Below are 16,595 nucleotides of genomic sequence, written 5' to 3'. Positions count from 1 at the left end.
ATACAAACGAACTATATGCATTTGATTTTAGAGTGCCAGAGGCTAAGATTATTCGAACTTGAAATACCACCGGCGTATACGCCACCCTGGGACACCAAATATACAGCACCTACCACTACGAAATTACCTTGATGGGCTATTTTGTTTTAGTAAAATTCCAATAGAAAAATCTTTTAAAGGAAGCTTAGGTGAAGTAAATCATCCCCTAGTATTCAGTTCTCATCTTGTGTTTTAAAACAACATAAGTGGCTAATGATCACTAGCAGTTGTTCTGCGGAGGTGCAGACCGAAGATAAACCTTAGCTTTTCAAGATGGCCGCCACAGTTGCACTCAATTCGTTGAAGCTATGTTTCTATCAGCACACCGACACTTCCTCGACGCGCTACTCTGTCCAGGACTCCCTGTCAGCTGGGTTCGCTTGTTCAAACACTGGCAGACTCCCGCCTCGGATTCTTGCGGGTGTTTGTGCAGCTTTTCTGACCTTCTCGTTTATGTTACAGTTCCCACGGCACATACTCCTGGTCGTGAGACTCTTCTTGTTCTCACTCTAGGATTGATACGGTACGATGAGGATATTTGTTACAAGCTGATCCAAGCGTCCTGGGCTACTCCTTGGAATTTGGAAGGTAGGCTGGGGAACTTGCAGCTATCCAGTTAACCTGTATCTTTTCTGTTAGGGGCTGAAGTGCATAATAACTCTGCAACTACGAGCCTGAGTGGATTAGGGGCGGAGTCACTGAATGTGGGGGCGGGGTCATGATCGTGGATGAAAAGAACAACATATTCTACAACTATTTTGTTGGTTTTTCACTTTCAAGTAACTGTTATAGGACAAGCGCAAACCTTAAATGCAAATTAAACTATTTGATGGGAAAATAACTCTTTTACGTATTACCCCAGATGTGTGTGTAACCCGATGTACAGCATTGAAACCTGTGGTTGGTACAGTGTGAATTACTGACTTGTGTACTTAAAGACCTATCAGGTCTTAACCTGTGAAAACAAGCATTTGCAATGCAATCTTTTTTTATGAGAGCTAGAGCTATTGGCGTTGTAAATGATAATTGTTTTTACCTTTGCGTTTGGGAGTGTACTATAGTGGATGTATTTGGTGTGGAGTGGAATTATGTGGGCTGTATTTGAATTGTAAGTTGTGGAATTGTGTGGCGTGAAGTTGTGTAGTGTTTTTGTGTAGTGGAATTATGTGGCATGGTAAATAGAAAGTGGTGAGAGTTGCAGAGAATAAATAGATAAGAAGAATGGGAGGGATAGGTTTTTTGTGTGTAGGAAGTGTTTAGACAGAAAGGACAGAAGTAGTGTGTGAGAAAGATAGAATGTAGGGGAGAGGAGGCCACAGAAGCGAAAAGAGGGAGCACTAGTGTACTCAGAAGACACATTAGGAAGAGCATGGGTTTGAGGGACGGAAATTTTGAAAACTGACAGGATAGAAACTGTGCTTGAAGAACTGAAGTTAACCATAAGAGAGAGGCAGGAATAATGCATGAGAGAGATGTGTGAGAGAGAGTACAAGAGAGAGAAAGAGAGAGGGAGAAGTGGAAGGGGGCGCAGAGTGAGGTGAGATGTGGACTAATGCAGAGGGTGAGGATGTACAGAAATGTAGCATGTGTGAGCAGGCGGCATAGAGAGGAGACACGTTGTGCGAGGGAAGTCAAGTCAAGTCAAAGAATTTATATAGCGCACTACATACCCAGAGGGTCTCAAGGCGCTAAGGAGGGGGAGGAGGATTACTTGTCAAATATCCACGTTTTAAGTTGCTTTCTGAAAGCTAGGTGGTTCTGGGTAAGGCGAAGGTGAGTGGGGAGTGAGTTCCATGTTTTAGCAGCCAGGTAAGAGAAGGATCTGCCTCCCATGGTGGTCTTGTTGATGCGAGGTACAGTGGCGAGGGCTTGGCTGGAGGAGCGTAGTTGGCGGGAGGGGGTGTAGAAGGACAGTCTTGAGTTGAGGCATTCTGGTCCGATGTCGTAGAGTGATTTGTGTGCGTGGGTTAGCAGTCGGAAAGTGATTCTCTTATTGACGGGTAGCCAGTGGAGGTCTTTCAGGTGACCAGAGATGTGTTTGTTGCGTGGGATGTCTAATATGATTCTGGCTGAGGCGTTTTGGATTCGTTGGAGTTTCTTTTGGAGTTTAGCGGTAGTGCCTGCGTAGAGGGTGTTTCCGTAGTCCAGTCGGCTCGTGACCAGAGCATGGGTGACTGTTTTCCTGGTTTCGGTGGGGATCCAGCGAAATGTTTTTTTGAGCATGCGAAGAATGTTGAAGCAGGATGAGGATACGGCGCTGACTTGTCTGTTCATTGAAAGTGAAGAATCGAGGATAACGCCTAGGTTCCGTGCGTGGTCTGTCGGGATGGGTGCTTTTCCAAGGGCTTCCGGCCACCAAGAGTCGTCCCATGCAGAGGGGGATGTACCTAGGATGAGGACTTCTGTTTTATCTGAGTTCAGTTTCAGACGGCTGTGTTTCATCCATTCAGCAACTTTTTTCATTCCTTCGTGTAGGTTAGTTTTGGCGGTGCTGGGGTCCTTGGTGAGAGAAAGGATCAGTTGAGTGTCATCCGCGTAAGAGATGATGTTGAGGTTGTGTTGGCGGGCGATGGTCGCGAGGGGGCTCATGTATACGTTGAAGAGGGTGGGGCTGAGAGAGGATCCTTGTGGTACGCCACAGATTACTTCGGTGGCCTCGGACTTGAATGGTGGAAGGCGGACTCTCTGGGTTCTTCCGGTGAGGAACGAGGTGATCCATTCAAGTGCTTTTCCATGTATTCCGATGTTGCTGAGGCGTTGTAAAAGGGTGCTGTGGCAGACTGTGTCGAATGTTGCAGAGAGGTCGAGGAGGATGAGGGCGACTGTGTCTCCATTGTCCAGTAGAGTTCGAATGTCGTCTGTTGCTGCGATGAGGGCGGTCTCAGTGCTGTGTTTTGCTCGGAAGCCAGATTGTGAGGAGTCGAGGGATTTGTTGGCTTCGAGGAAAGCGGCGAGCTGGTTGTTGACAGCTTTCTCGATTACTTTGGCCGGGAATGGAAGGAGCGAGATGGGGCGGTAATTTTTGAGTTCGGTGGGGTCCGCTGTGGGTTTTTTCAGAAGGGCGGTGAGTTCAGCGTGTTTCCAGTTTTCCGGAAAGGTGGCGGAGTTGAAGGAGCAGTTGATGACGTCTCGGAGGTGCGGTGCTATGACGGAGTCTGCTTTGTTGAAGATGTGGTGAGGGCATGGGTCTGTGGGGGATCCTGAGTGGATGGAGTTCATCAGGCGGATGGTGTCCTCAGTGGAGATTGGGTTCCAGTCGTTAAGGGTGTTCGCGGGGGGAGAGTGTTCAGCATGTGGTTGGGTGGGTTGGGCTCCGGGTTGGTTGTCGAAGCTGTTGTGGATGTCTGCAATCTTGTTGTGGAAGAATGAGGCTAGGGAGTCGCAGAGGGCTTGAGAGGGGGTGATGTCGTCTGAGTTGGCCGAGGGATTGGAAAACTCCTTGACGATGTTGAAAAGTTCCTTGCTGTTGTGGGCGTTGTTGTCAAGTCGATCCTTGAATGCTGTTTTCTTGGCCTTTCGGATTAGTTGGTGGTGAGTGCGGGTGGCGTTTTTGAAGGCGTCCTTGGTGCTGGTGGTTGGGTCTTTTTTCCACGCTTTTTCAAGGGTGCGGCAGAGTTTCTTGGACTTCTTAAGATCATCGTTGAACCATGAGGCCTTCTTGTTGCCAGGTTAGCTTTGACGTTTTTTCAGTGGTGCTAAGGTGTCGGCGGTGTTGGATAACCATAGGGTGAAGTTGGCGGCGGCTAGGTTTGGGTCCGAGGAGTGGGCTGGGGTGTTTAGAAGGAGCGATGAGGAGATCTGGTCGGTGGAGATTTTGTTCCAGTTTCTTTGCAGAGTTGGTTGGAGGTGGTTGGTGGGTTTGGGCTTGTTGTAGGTGAAGTGGACGCAGCTGTGGTCAGTCCAGAGGAGATCCGTAGTGTGGCTGAAGGAGACATGATTGCTGGAGGTGAAGATGGGGTCGAGTGTGTGACCTGCGATGTGGGTGGGGGAAGTGACCAGTTGTTTAAGTCCGAGGTTGGCGAGGTTGTCCAGGAGGGTGGTGGTGTTGCGGTCGTTGATCTTTTCAAGGTGAACGTTGAGGTCTCCCAGAAGGATGTATTCTTTGGAGGGGAGCGCGTGAGGAGTGATGAAGTCCGTGATGTCTTCACTGAATTTTGCGCGAGGTCCTGGTGGTCTGTAGAGGAGGGTGCCTCTGAGTGTGGTTTTGGGGTCGATGTGGATCTGGAAGTGAAGGTGTTCGGAGTTGGCGAGGTTGGCGTCAGAGCTGGTTGAGATGCGGATTGATTTCTTATGGACGATAGTGATTCCTCCTCCTGTGTGGCTGGTACGGTCTTTGCAAGTGATCTTATAGTCTTCAGGGATGGCAATGGTGATGTCTGGTGCGGAGGAAGCATTCATCCATGTTTCCGTTAGGAAGGCGATGTCTGGAGAAATGGTGTCTAGTAGATTCCATAGGTCAATGGCGTGCCTGTGGACTGATCGGGTGTTGAGAAGGATGCATTGTAGGTGGTTGGGGTCGGGAGTCAGTGGTGTGGTCGTAGCAGAGATGTTGTCGGTGCCGCTGAGTTTGCAGGAGTAGCAGGAGAAAGGTCCATGGGTTTGTCCAGGGGCGGCTTGGACGCAGTTGGGGGCGCGACCGGGGTTAAGGGCTAGGAGGGTGGCGGCATTGTAGGTAATGCGGGAGGGCTGGGCAGCGCGAGGGGCAGGGGGTATGGCGCTGGGCGCGGACGGGCGTAGACGGGCTTACCTTTGGCGCGAATGGGGCGCGGTCGCTGCGCGTGAACGCTGCACGGTAGGGCATTGGTCATAAATGGATGGTGGAGGGGGCGGAGCGTGGGAGGGGCAGCAGCTGGGAGGAGGCGGTGGCGGGAGGAGGGGCGGACCAGGGGATAAACAAATGCACAAAATGGAGGGTCAAAGGCGGTCACAGCCAGGGCCAGCAAATGCACAGCGTAATGAAAGCCTTACACGCACGAGACAGCTGAGCAATTCAGAGTTACTGCCTCAGCGACGTCGCGCTGCTAATGAAATAAATAAGGCGACAGTGCGGCACAATAAAATAATTAAATCAGCAGAGCAGCGCTATTCAGGAGGTACAAATTAAATCGGCAATACAGCGCTATGGAGCGATAGTGCAGCGCTAGCAAATAAATGAATGCAGGGCAATGCAGCGTTGGGAGCTGAGAATTGGTAAAGCAGAACGATACCAGCGTGAGGGTCAGCTGGAGCGTGGAGGAGCAACCGGGCTGAATGAGGGTCCAGGCGGTCACAGGGAGCTCGGGAGCGAGGAAGGGTATAACTCATGGGTGGGAGGGGCAGCAGCTGGGAGGAGGCGGTGGCGGGAGGAGGGGCGGACCAGGGGATAAACAAATGCACAAAATGGAGGGTCAAAGGCGAGCACAGCCAGGGCCAGCAAATGCACAGCGTAATGAAAGCCTTACACGCACGAGACAGCTGAGCAATTCAGAGTTACTGCCTCAGCGACGTCGCGCTGCTAATGAAATAAATAAGGCGACAGTGCGGCACAATAAAATAATTAAATCAGCAGAGCAGCGCTATTCAGGAGGTACAAATTAAATCGGCAATACAGCGCTATGGAGCGATAGTGCAGCGCTAGCAAATAAATGAATGCAGGGCAATGCAGCGTTGGGAGCTGAGAATTGGTAAAGCAGAACGATACCAGCGTGAGGGTCAGCTGGAGCGTGGAGGAGCAACCGGGCTGAATGAGGGTCCAGGCGGTCACAGGGAGCTCGGGAGCGAGGAAGGGTATAACTCGTGGGTGGGAGGGGCAGCAGCTGGGAGGAGGCGGTGGCGGGAGGAGGGGCGGACCAGGGGATAAACAAATGCACAAAATGGAGGGTCAAAGGCGAGCACAGCCAGGGCCAGCAAATGCACAGCGTAATGAAAGCCTTACACGCACGAGACAGCTGAGCAATTCAGAGTTACTGCCTCAGCGACGTCGCGCTGCTAATGAAATAAATAAGGCGACAGTGCGGCACAATAAAATAATTAAATCAGCAGAGCAGCGCTATTCAGGAGGTACAAATTAAATCGGCAATACAGCGCTATGGAGCGATAGTGCAGCGATGAGACAGAGCAGTGGTATTGCACAATGAGTGAGTAGTGGGTGTGTGGGAGAGAGAGGAGAGGGGCTGAGGGTGTGTGGGGAGAGATGCCAGTGTTGGTAGACGTGCAAGGAAGAGATGTGTTGTATAGGAATTGTTTGTTGTGGAATTGTGTGGATAGTAATTAAATCATATTAAGTGTTTTGGAATTATGTACAGTGAGAATGTGTGTGATGGAATTCATTATATGTAGTTCTATGGAATGGTATTGTGTGTTATGGTATGATGTGGAGTTGATTGATGTGGAAATATATGGTGTGCATTGGAGGCAAGTGGTGTAGTGTGGAACTGTGTTGTGCATTTGAAATATGAATGAATGAATGAATGATATTTATTGTTGGTTACTAAAAACCATTACATAAAACCAAAGATACAAAAGTCACAACATTACAAAAGTTAAAATCAAGAGAATTTCAAACAGATCAAGTTATCTAGTTGCTCCGAAAGTACAGAAATGCCAAGGAAAAGGTTCATAGGCCGGCAAAGGGCTCTATGATCCGACCAGTAGAAGTCTTCAGCATTGTCCGTGCTTGAAAGATAAACTTCCCAAAGGCGGCATGTGCTTTACCGTGATCAAGGTATAGAGACGAAAAATCCCATCCTTTGCAGAGCGTAACCCTGAATGTCTTAGTAGTGGCCTAAGGTAAAGACTGTGGGGCAAACGCAGGGCCGGGCAGCAGAAGAGAAGATGGGCCAATGACTCCCGTTTGTAGCTGCACAGCCTGCATTCCTGCGCTCCTGGGCTGACCATGCCGCACTGGTATTAATCTTTGAGGGGCAATGGGTGTAATCTGTAAGCCAAGATCTTATGAAGGGCTGCACTGCCCACTGCCTGCGTGAGATGCTGTTTAGGAGTGTGCAGGTTGTGCGGGAAACACAGCGTCTCATGCAAGTCTTTTCTTCTCCTGTGGGACTCCAGATCCAGTTCCCGCGACCGCACACGCACTTGTTTTTTAAGCACGTTTTTGATGGCAGAGTATGTAACATATTCTGGATTCCAGGAGTCCATGGCAAGGTTGAGATGGACCTTAGCCGCTTCGAGGGTGGCCGACCAGGGGTTCCCTGGCTCTCTGAAGATACATTTCAAGACTGCCTTCAGTGTGTTCTTTTGTGCCGCCGTTGTTAAAAAATATTATTTACTTAAGGCGGCCAGCTCTCCCAAGTTTTGCTGGTTGAGTGAGAACTCCAGGCGAACAAGGGTGTTTTTGGTGCAGCTTGGAAGGTGGAAAAGTCTCTTGTATGCCCTGCAATGAATTTTTTCTAATTCATTGCTCAGTTTGCCCAGGAATGCCTGGAGGGCATAGTTGAGTGCTGGCATAAGCTTGGCTTTAAGTACTCTATTGATGGCCGTGGTAGTCAGGCTGTATAAGGAGGCTTGCAGCTTGCAAATGGCATAGGTGATGGATTTACCTTTGACCTGGATTGACTTAAGATGGGCGCTTGAGAGCCCCGATTCCTGAAAACAGATGCCCAAGTAGATGTACCGCTGTGTACTTTCCAGCAAAAGATTGCCTAGCCTCCATTTCAAATATTTTTTCCTTGGGTAATGCCCAAATATAATTACCTTTGATTTAGTTCGATTAGCTACAAGCCTGTTTTTGTCGTTGTATACGGCAAGTGCCGTCAGCACCTTTTGCAGCCCCATTCTCGTGTGGTCCAAGAGGACCAAGTCATCAGCATATTGCATAAAATGTATTTTGCGCCGGTCAATCTTTGGGGTGGCCAGGGCAGCCCCGGTCAAGGCCCTCTCCATGTCTGCAGCGTATAAGTTGAATAATAATGGAGCTAGCACACAACCTTGTTTTAAGCCTCTATCTGTGTTGATCTTAGCAGAAGCATGGTCCCTTGAGAGTTTGATGCGCACCCAAGTTTTTTGATACAGGGACTGTATCGCTCTTAGCAGCCCCGGATTGATGTTCCATTGGACCAGCTTGTGCCACAGAATTGCGGGGTCGAGCCTATCAAACGCCGCCGAGTAGTCCATAAAGCAGGCGAAGAGGGGAAGACTTTTGTCTATCCGTGCGCGGTGCGCCAGGAAAGAAAGAGCGATGATGTTATCGACTGTGGCTGACCCAGGTCTGAATCCGGTTTGGCAGAATGGAAGGATGCCTGCTGCACTTGACCAGTCTGCGAGGTCCCTCAAGATGGCGCTAGCGTAGGCTTTTCCCTCAATATCCAACAAGGCAATCGTGCGGTAATTGGTGGGTTCAGATTTTGGGCCTTTTTTATGAATAGGCTGTAAAAGCGAGCCTCTCCACGAGTCTGGAACATCCCCCTGGAGCCACCATTCGAAGTACAGGTGGGTCAAATTTTTGGTCCAAAAGTCAATGTTTGCATTGAATAGGTGCCCAGGGAGCCCATTGGGGCCCGGTGCGGCGTTTTGTCTGACCAACAATTTTCCCGGTGGGGCCGTCGTCTCGATGGAAGGATCAATGTAGTCTCCAGCAATAGGTGTTACATTTTGCGTATTTGCGGGACCATCATTAGTATATAGTGCTTTTACATGGGCGACCCAAGTGGAGGCTTCAAGGGCATTTTTTCTATGATTTGGGCCTCGTCCCATATTGCATATATAATTCCAAAACTCCTGTGATTTTCCCGGGCTCAGCAAGTCAAAAATAATTAACCATTGTGCTTCACAATGGGCACGTTTTGCAGCCCATACCTTTTTTGCATGACTTTTTTTAGCTTTTTGTAGTTGGTTCTTGTTTTGTTTTGTCCCGCTTTTGTGGAACAGTTTACGTTTCTTGTTTTGTTTTTTGGCGCTTAATTTGATAATTTGATATCTATGTTGTGACCATATTTAGGGAGGGGACGCCTGTGCGACACACTATTCTGATTCCCGCAAAGAATCACCGCCAGGGTCTCTGATGTGGCATTCCAGCTTTCTATTGCGCCCTTTTTCTGTTCACTCGATGGGCAACCTGCCCACTGATTTACCCAGCTGTTAAATCTGGTTATTGCGGTTTGTTCCCATTTGATCCTTCTGGGCAACTTTATTAGTTCTTATTAGTTCTTCTCCATCGGCCGCTCCGATGTATTCAAGCTTGTGGCGTTGGTCCACTATGAGGTTCAAAGTGACAGTTAAGGCAGCGTGGTCGCTGTCACTGCGCGGATGGACTGAAAAGTTTGACATTAAAAGTTGGAGTTTGCGGCTTAAAATTATGTAATCGACCGCGGTTTGGTTATTGAATGTGGGGCCGACCGTCTGCCCCGGACTGTTCTTTAAGAGGACTGAGTGGGCCGTTGCCAGGTTATAGGATTCTAGTAGATCGTTTAATGCGTCAGTGGCCCCTGCCTGGTGGCTGCGTGTGCTCAAAACCCCTATGTTATGAGTGTTAAAATCGCCAAGAATAATGCATTCAAGGCCAGCGAATTGAAACAGTAAGCACTCAATATGATGTGTCAACATGGCCGAGTTAGATGAAGGCCCATGGGGGTTATGGTAAAGATTAATTAACAGTATTGAGAAATTACTATTTGCCAGGCGACAGCCTTTCAGGATGCCTGCCTGGAGGAAATCTGGTAGGTTGGAGATTTCTGCAAATTCCAAATTTAGTGCATGTTTAATGTAGACACATATCCCTCCCGAGGGTCTACCGATGATGTTAAGCTATTTTGCTGGTTTTCCATACTCAGCGTATCCTCTCAGGAAGAGAGGGTGGATTTGCCAGGTCTCTTGTGTACAAATTATGTCCGCTTCCTCCATAAATGACAGCGCGTTTTGATTGAGAAGCAGCCGCCTAAGGCCTGCAACGTTCCAAGACATGACTTTCAGACTCGCCGGAGACCATTCCTTCTCTGTGGGTTTTGGGTCTGTGTTTTTCATGCGTCGTGGAAAGTGGCCCCAGGCGTTAAGGCGAGATCCATTAGGTCTTGGAGTTTAAAGCAAGCGAGAGCCAGGACCAGTCTTTATTCACGGGTCCCAGTGTTGCACATTGTTGGACAGGCCTCGTGAAAGGCCCGCTCCCTCCCGGCGTGATAGGGTCCGAGCACCGGCTCCCTCGGTGTCACCAGAAGAACCAACCCGGCGAACCACAGAAGCAACCCGCAACCCGTCCCCAACGGGACGCCTGCCCCCGAACACCCCGACATCGGCCGGCCCGGGCCACCATCAGCAGCCTTGCCCCGGCCCAGCCGCCATCTTGGACACTGCACCACGAGGCCGCGTGGCCTCAGCTCGACCTCAGCCTTGGGCCTGGCCGGGCCCCGACATCGAGGCTCCACCCCCCTGCTGGGTGTCTGGACTCTCTCATCCCGGACCTCCCGACCTCCAAGAGCGAGGGCCCGGACATCAAAGGAGGCCAGACCTATAACTGGGGCAGCTCCAGAGCAGGAAGGCAGTTGTATCCTGGAGTCGAGAGACACCTTGAAGAACTCATCCTTGACGGACTGCTGGCGCTGCCACAGCCCTGCCTTGTGAATCGTCGTCTTGCCTGCTGGCGCTGCCGCGGCTTTCTGCAACCTACATCCTCGTCGGGACCTGCTGGCGCTGCCGCGGCCCTCTGCAACCTACATCCTCGTCGGGACCTGCTGGCGCTGCCGCAGCCCTCTGCAACCTACATCCTCGTCGGGACCTGCTGGCGCTACCGCGGCCCTCTGCATCCTACATCGTCGTCGGGACCTGCTGGCGCTGCCGCGGCCCATCCTTGTGTGAACCATCGCCCTTGCCGGCTGGCGCTGCCGCGGCCCTTCTCAAGTGAGACTTATCATCTGAGCCTGCCGGCGCTGCCGTGGCCCGACCCTCCAGAACTCCGAGCTCGAGGATTGTGAGCTATCCATCGTACCACCTCAGTACCAGACCGGTACCAAGACTGTCCCGCTACCCCTTTCCCTTCCAGAGACTAGAATTGAGAGGACCCTCGTGTTCCGATCACTGTATCGCTGATATCCTTGCTTCAAGAATCGTATATAAAGAGTGTTGACCTCATCCTTGTGTGGTGTCCATCTGTGGGGGGGAAGTTACTTGTCTGTACGATCGCTGGAGATGGCCCTCTCCGGAGGCCTCTCCCCTTGTCCTTGGCCGACCCTCCAGGTCCCCGTCTAACATTGGTGGCCAGCGGCGCGATCCGAACCAACGCGGAATCGTACAGAGAGTAACTCACCCCACGACTCATCCACAATGACAACCAAAGACAGCGGATCCACAGAGAAATTCCAGATGGAGAAACTAGAAGAGTACAACCACCGAGAGCTAAAGCAATTTTGCATAGAACTAGGCATTGCTACCACCGGGCTGAGCACGAAAGAGGACTTCAAACACGCCCTAGAATCTTGGGCAGAAACCGGTACGGCCGTACCCCAAAGCCAAAACCTCGAGGCGCCAGAAACGAACACCACTCCGACAGAAGGAAGGAGATCGGGTCTCTCCCTGGAGGAGTTCCAAGAACGAGAAAAAAGCAGACTCCACGAATTAGAGCTGGCACGACTCCGGTTGGACGGAGAGCTGAAATTGGCGGAACAGAAGATAACATTAGAACACTTGCGGCTCCGAGAGGAGCGGGAAGAGAAACAAAGGCAGAGGGAACTCGAAGAGAAAAAACTGGCCTACGAACATGAGCGCAAGCTAGCAGAGATAGAGATCCGGAAACAGAATAAAGATCTCGGGGTGCCCGAACGCCCGAACACCCCGGGCACTACCGAACCAAAAGTCCACATCCCCAAGGATGTCGTCAGAGAATATTATCGGAACGACGATATCCAGCAGTGGTTCAAGGCCTACGAGATCGCCATGACCTCCCACCGGATTGATCGAAATGACTGGGGAGCGGGGCTATGGGGGAGATTCGTTCATGAAGGACGCGATGCCCTGCTGCAGCTCCCGGACCATCAGATGACATCCTATGACCACATGAAGGCCGCCCTCCTCCCTCGATACGGACTCACGCCCGAGATGTACCGCCAGCGGTTCCGCGACTGCAAACGGATCCCGGGTACAACTTGGGTGGAGTACGTGAACTATTTCAGCCGAGCCTTCGAGGGGTGGATCAAGGGCAGCCACGTAACCACCTACGAGCAACTCTTTAACCTCATTGTGTGGGAACACCTCTCCAACAATTGCTTCGTCGAGCTCAGGCAGCACCTCCTCGACAGTAAACTGACTGAACCTCGGCAGCTCGCCGCCGAACCTGACCGATGGGAAAGCACTCGAGTTACCCGAAGTGGGACCAGTGAGCCAAACAGAACCAACCAAGGTCCCCATCGCCCCCGCGGAGGAGGAGGCCAGGGTCGGGGCAGAGACGCCGTCCCGGCGGCTCCCGCCAGCAATACCCCGCCCCCGGCCGGTAGGGGAAACCCCCTGATGCGTCCAGGGTTCCGAGCCAACGTTACCTGCCACCGGTGCCAGCGGACCGGTCACTATGCCAACGACCCTAACTGCCCGAAGAACCAGAGTCCTATACCCCGCCAGGTCGCTGCCGCCGCCCTGGGAGAGGAACAAGCACCCGAAGATTATGAAGAGTACGACCAAGAACAGCCCGAGTGGGAACCCGCCGCCATGTCCCTGGTTTGCCTAGGGGAAAGAGACATGATCCCGCGGGCTCCCATACCCGCCAACACGAGAAAATACAGCCAGTGGGTGACCATCAATGGGCGCAAGGCCGAAGCCCTGCGTGACACCGGGGCCAGCGTGACGGCAGTCCGCTGTCATCTAGTAACCCCAGAGCAGATCTTGCCCAACGTTCTGTGCCCCGTCCGATCAGCCGACAATTCAGAGAGCCTGTGTCGGATGGCCTGCGTCCCCTTCGAATGGGGAGGAGTGTCCGGTATGCTGAAGGTGACTGTCCGCGACGATGCCCCGGTGGACTGCCTCCTGGGAAACGACCTCGAGAGTTCCCCCTGGGCAGCCGTTGAGAGAAGAGAGCACCTGGGGATGTTGGGCCTCCCGGACTGGGCGTGCGTAACAACCCGGTCCATGGCCGCCCGCGCCATCCCCAGTCCTGAAGAACCCGAATGGCCAGCACCTCCTCCCCCGATCGTCCCGGAGAGAGACGCCCGCAGTACTGATCCCCAAGAGCAAAACCAAGAGGGGCCCGCTCAGCTCCAGGACCTTCCAGAACTGGCTCAGTGGCGTCAAGAGAGTGGACCCACCCAGGAACAATTCCGGCAAGAACAGAAGACCTGTCCCTCCCTCGAGGGACTACGACAGCAAGCCCTCGCCCAGAGCGCGGGAGACACCGCAGGGGCACACTGGATCTATTGGGACAATGACCTACTCTACAGCGAGCAAAGAATTGCTGAGTTGGGGGCCAGCCGGGTGCTGGTGGTGCCCCTCCGCTTCAGAGACTTCCTTTTGAACTTAGCGCACGATGTCCCCCTTGCTGGACACTTGGGACAAGACAAAACTTACAACCGCCTGGTAACACTCTTTTATTGGCCCAAAATGCGAAATGATGTCTCCAACCACTGCCGCGCCTGCCCTACCTGCCAGGCCAGCGGGGAAGAGCGGCCGAAAAATCAAGGCACCCTTACAACCATTCCCCGTCGTCACCACCCCGTTCGAATGGGTGGGAATAGACATTGTGGGGCCCCGGGACCCCCGAACAGCACAAGGGCACCGGTTCATCTTGGTCCTGGTAGACCACGCCACCCGCTATCCCGAGGCCATTCCTCTTCGGACCGTAACAGCACCAGTGGTAGGCCGAGCCTTAATGGGGATCTTCTCTTGAGTGGGCTTCCCCCGGGAAGTCGTCAGCGACAGGGGCACGAACTTTATCTCCAAATACATGAAATCTCTCTGGCAGCAGTGCGGGGTTACCTACCGGTTCACGACCCCCTATCACCCGCAAGGAAACGGACTGGTCGAGCGGTTTAACCGCACTCTCAAGGGAATGATAATGGGCCTGGAGGAACCCCTACGTCGCCAATGGGACGTGCTGCTCCCGTGCCTCCTCTTCGCCTACCGAGAGGTCCCCCAGAAATCCCTTGGTTTCAGTCCCTTCGAGCTACTGTACGGACACCCTGTCCGGGGGCCCCTCAGCCTGGTCAAAGAAGAATGGGAGATGACCCCCCAGAAGACCCCTCCGGACGTCTATAAGTATCTCCTGACCCTCCGCAACCAGACCCGGCGATTCAGGGAACTCGCCATAGCCAATCTTGAGGCCAGTCAGGAGGACATGAAGAAATGGTACGATCAACATGCCTCCTCCATTGAGTTCGAGCCCGGTCAGCAAGTATGGGTGATGTCTCCAGTCGAACCTTGTGCCTTGCAGGACAAATGGACGGGGCCCTTCAAGGTGATTGAGCGCAAGGGCCCTGTCACCTACCTAATAGACATGGAATCCCCCCGGAACCCCCTCCGGGTCCTCCACGCCAACAGACTCAAACCACACTTCGTACGCTCGGAGCTCAGCCTACTGATGGCAACAGATAGTGGGGTGGAAGAAGACTCCGAGCCCCTCCCTGACCTACTGAGGACCCGTGAAAAAGATGGCTCAGTAGACGGGGTCCGACGCTCCGATGCCTTGACCCCGGCACAACACCAAGACTGTCGGACTCTCCTGCTGCAATTTGCGAACCTGTTCTCCCTCACCCCAGGGGTCACCCCCTGGTGCCTTCACGACGTGGACACTGGGGATAGTCCCCCTATTCGACAGAGGGCGTACCGAGTGCCGGATCGGGTGCACGCCTGCATCCAGGACGAAGTCTCTAAAATGCTCGCCCTCGGAGTGATCAAGCCATCCGACAGCCCCTGGGCCAGCCCAGTCGTACTGGTCCCCAAAGCTGCCACCCCGGGCACCACCCCCGAGCTCCGATTCTGTGTAGACTATCGGGGCCTGAACGCGGTCACCCGAATTGACGCTCACCCCATTCCCCGGGCGGATGAACTGGTTGACCGTATGGGGGCTGCCCGCTACCTGAGCATCTTCGATCTGACAGCGGGCTACTGGCAGATCGGCCTCACCCCCAGAGCCCAAGAACGATCCGCCTTCTCTACCCCGGATGGCCACTACCATTTCAAAGTGATGCCATTCGGCATGAAAAACGCTCCCGCTACTTTCCAACGACTCGTGAACCAGGTGTTGGCGGGCCTCGAAGAGTTCAGTGCTGCCTACCTGGACGATATCGCTGTGTACAGTCGTCACTGGGCCGACCACCTTCACCACCTCCGAGAAGTCCTGCGCGCCCTCCAGCAGGCCGGCCTCACCATCAAGGCCAGCAAATGCCAGATTGGCCAGGGGTCCGTGACCTACCTCGGACACCAAGTGGGGAGCGGTCTGGTGGCCCCCCTCCAGCTCAAGATCGCTGCCATCCAGTCCTGGCAGCCACCCGTCACCCAAACCGAGGTCCGAGCCTTCTTGGGGCTCACCGGATACTACCGGCAGTTTGTGAAAGACTATGGCAGCATTGTGGGGCCCCTCACAGAGTTACCTCCAAGAAAAACCCCAAAACCGTCAGCTGGACTCCGGACTGTCAAGCGGCCTTCGAGAAGTTGAAGGCCGCCATGTGCACCGCCCCCGTGCTCCAGGCCCCCGACTACAACCGGGAATTCATCGTCCAGACGGACGCCTCAGATCAGGGCATTGGGGCAGTACTCTCTCAACTCAACACGGAGGGAGTCGATCAACCAGTGGCCTTCATCAGCCGACGCCTGCTAGCTCGAGAACAGCGCTGGAGCACTATCGAGCGGGAGGCCTTCGCAGTGGTATGGGCCCTCAAGAAACTCCGGCCCTACCTCTTCGGTACCCATTTCAGGGTACAAACAGATCATAGACCCCTGCAATGGTTGATGCAGATGCGGGGGAGAATCCAAAACTATTGCGATGGTCCATCTCCCTGCAAGGGATGGACTTCACTGTGGAGCATCGCCCTGGCCAAGATCACGCCAACGCGGACAGCCTGTCACGCTTTTTCCGCCTCGACGGGGAGAGTACCCAAGAGGATGGGTGACTCTCCCCGCCTTCAGCTGGGGGGGACGCATGTTGGACAGGCCTCGTGAAAGGCCCGCTCCCTCCCCACATGATAGGGTCCGAGCACCGGCTCCCCCGGTGTTACCAGAAGAACCAACCCGGCGAACCACAGAAGCAACCCGCAACCCGTCCCCAACGGGACGCCTGCCCCCGAACACCCCGACATCGGCCGGCCCGGGCCACCATCAGCAGCCTTGCCCCGGCCCAGCCGCCATCTTGGACACTGCACCATGAGGCCGCGTGGCCTCAGCTCGACCTCAGCCCTGGGCCTGGCCGGGCCCCGACATCGAGGCACCACCATCCACCCAGGAGGTGAACAGACCACTTGGCAGGTTAATGGGAGAAAGAAGTGTCGATGGCTCTCCCCCGCCAGGTGTCGATCGCCCCCAGCCTCCCCGGGCGTTGGCTCCACCCCCCTGCTGGGTGTCTGGACTCTCTCATCCCGGACCTCCCGACCTCCAAGAGCGAGGGCCCAGACATCAAAGGAGGCCAGACCTATAACTGGGGCAGCTCCAGAGCAGGA

The 16,595-nt window shown here is 53.5% G+C and overlaps 1 protein-coding gene across 2 annotated transcripts in view; it reads left to right on the top strand.

Annotated features, from left to right (window-relative positions):
* Positions 1–301: 301 nt before the first annotated feature.
* The window catches only part of CENPU (centromere protein U), a 740,965-nt gene continuing 724,671 nt past the window's right edge, over positions 302–16,595 (top strand). For both annotated transcript variants that reach the window (XM_086962486.1, XM_086962485.1), the window contains exon 1: positions 302–627. The gene's annotated coding sequence lies outside the window, so the exon portion shown is untranslated. The remainder of the gene's footprint in view (positions 628–16,595) is intronic.

The sequence above is a fragment of the Lissotriton vulgaris genome, chromosome 3_1 (genome assembly GCF_964263255.1).
Source record: "Lissotriton vulgaris chromosome 3_1, aLisVul1.2, whole genome shotgun sequence".
Classification (NCBI taxonomy): Eukaryota; Metazoa; Chordata; class Amphibia; order Caudata; family Salamandridae; genus Lissotriton; species Lissotriton vulgaris.
The sequence above is the reverse complement of the archived record's forward strand: the minus strand, read 5'-3'. Positions and strand labels throughout refer to the sequence as shown.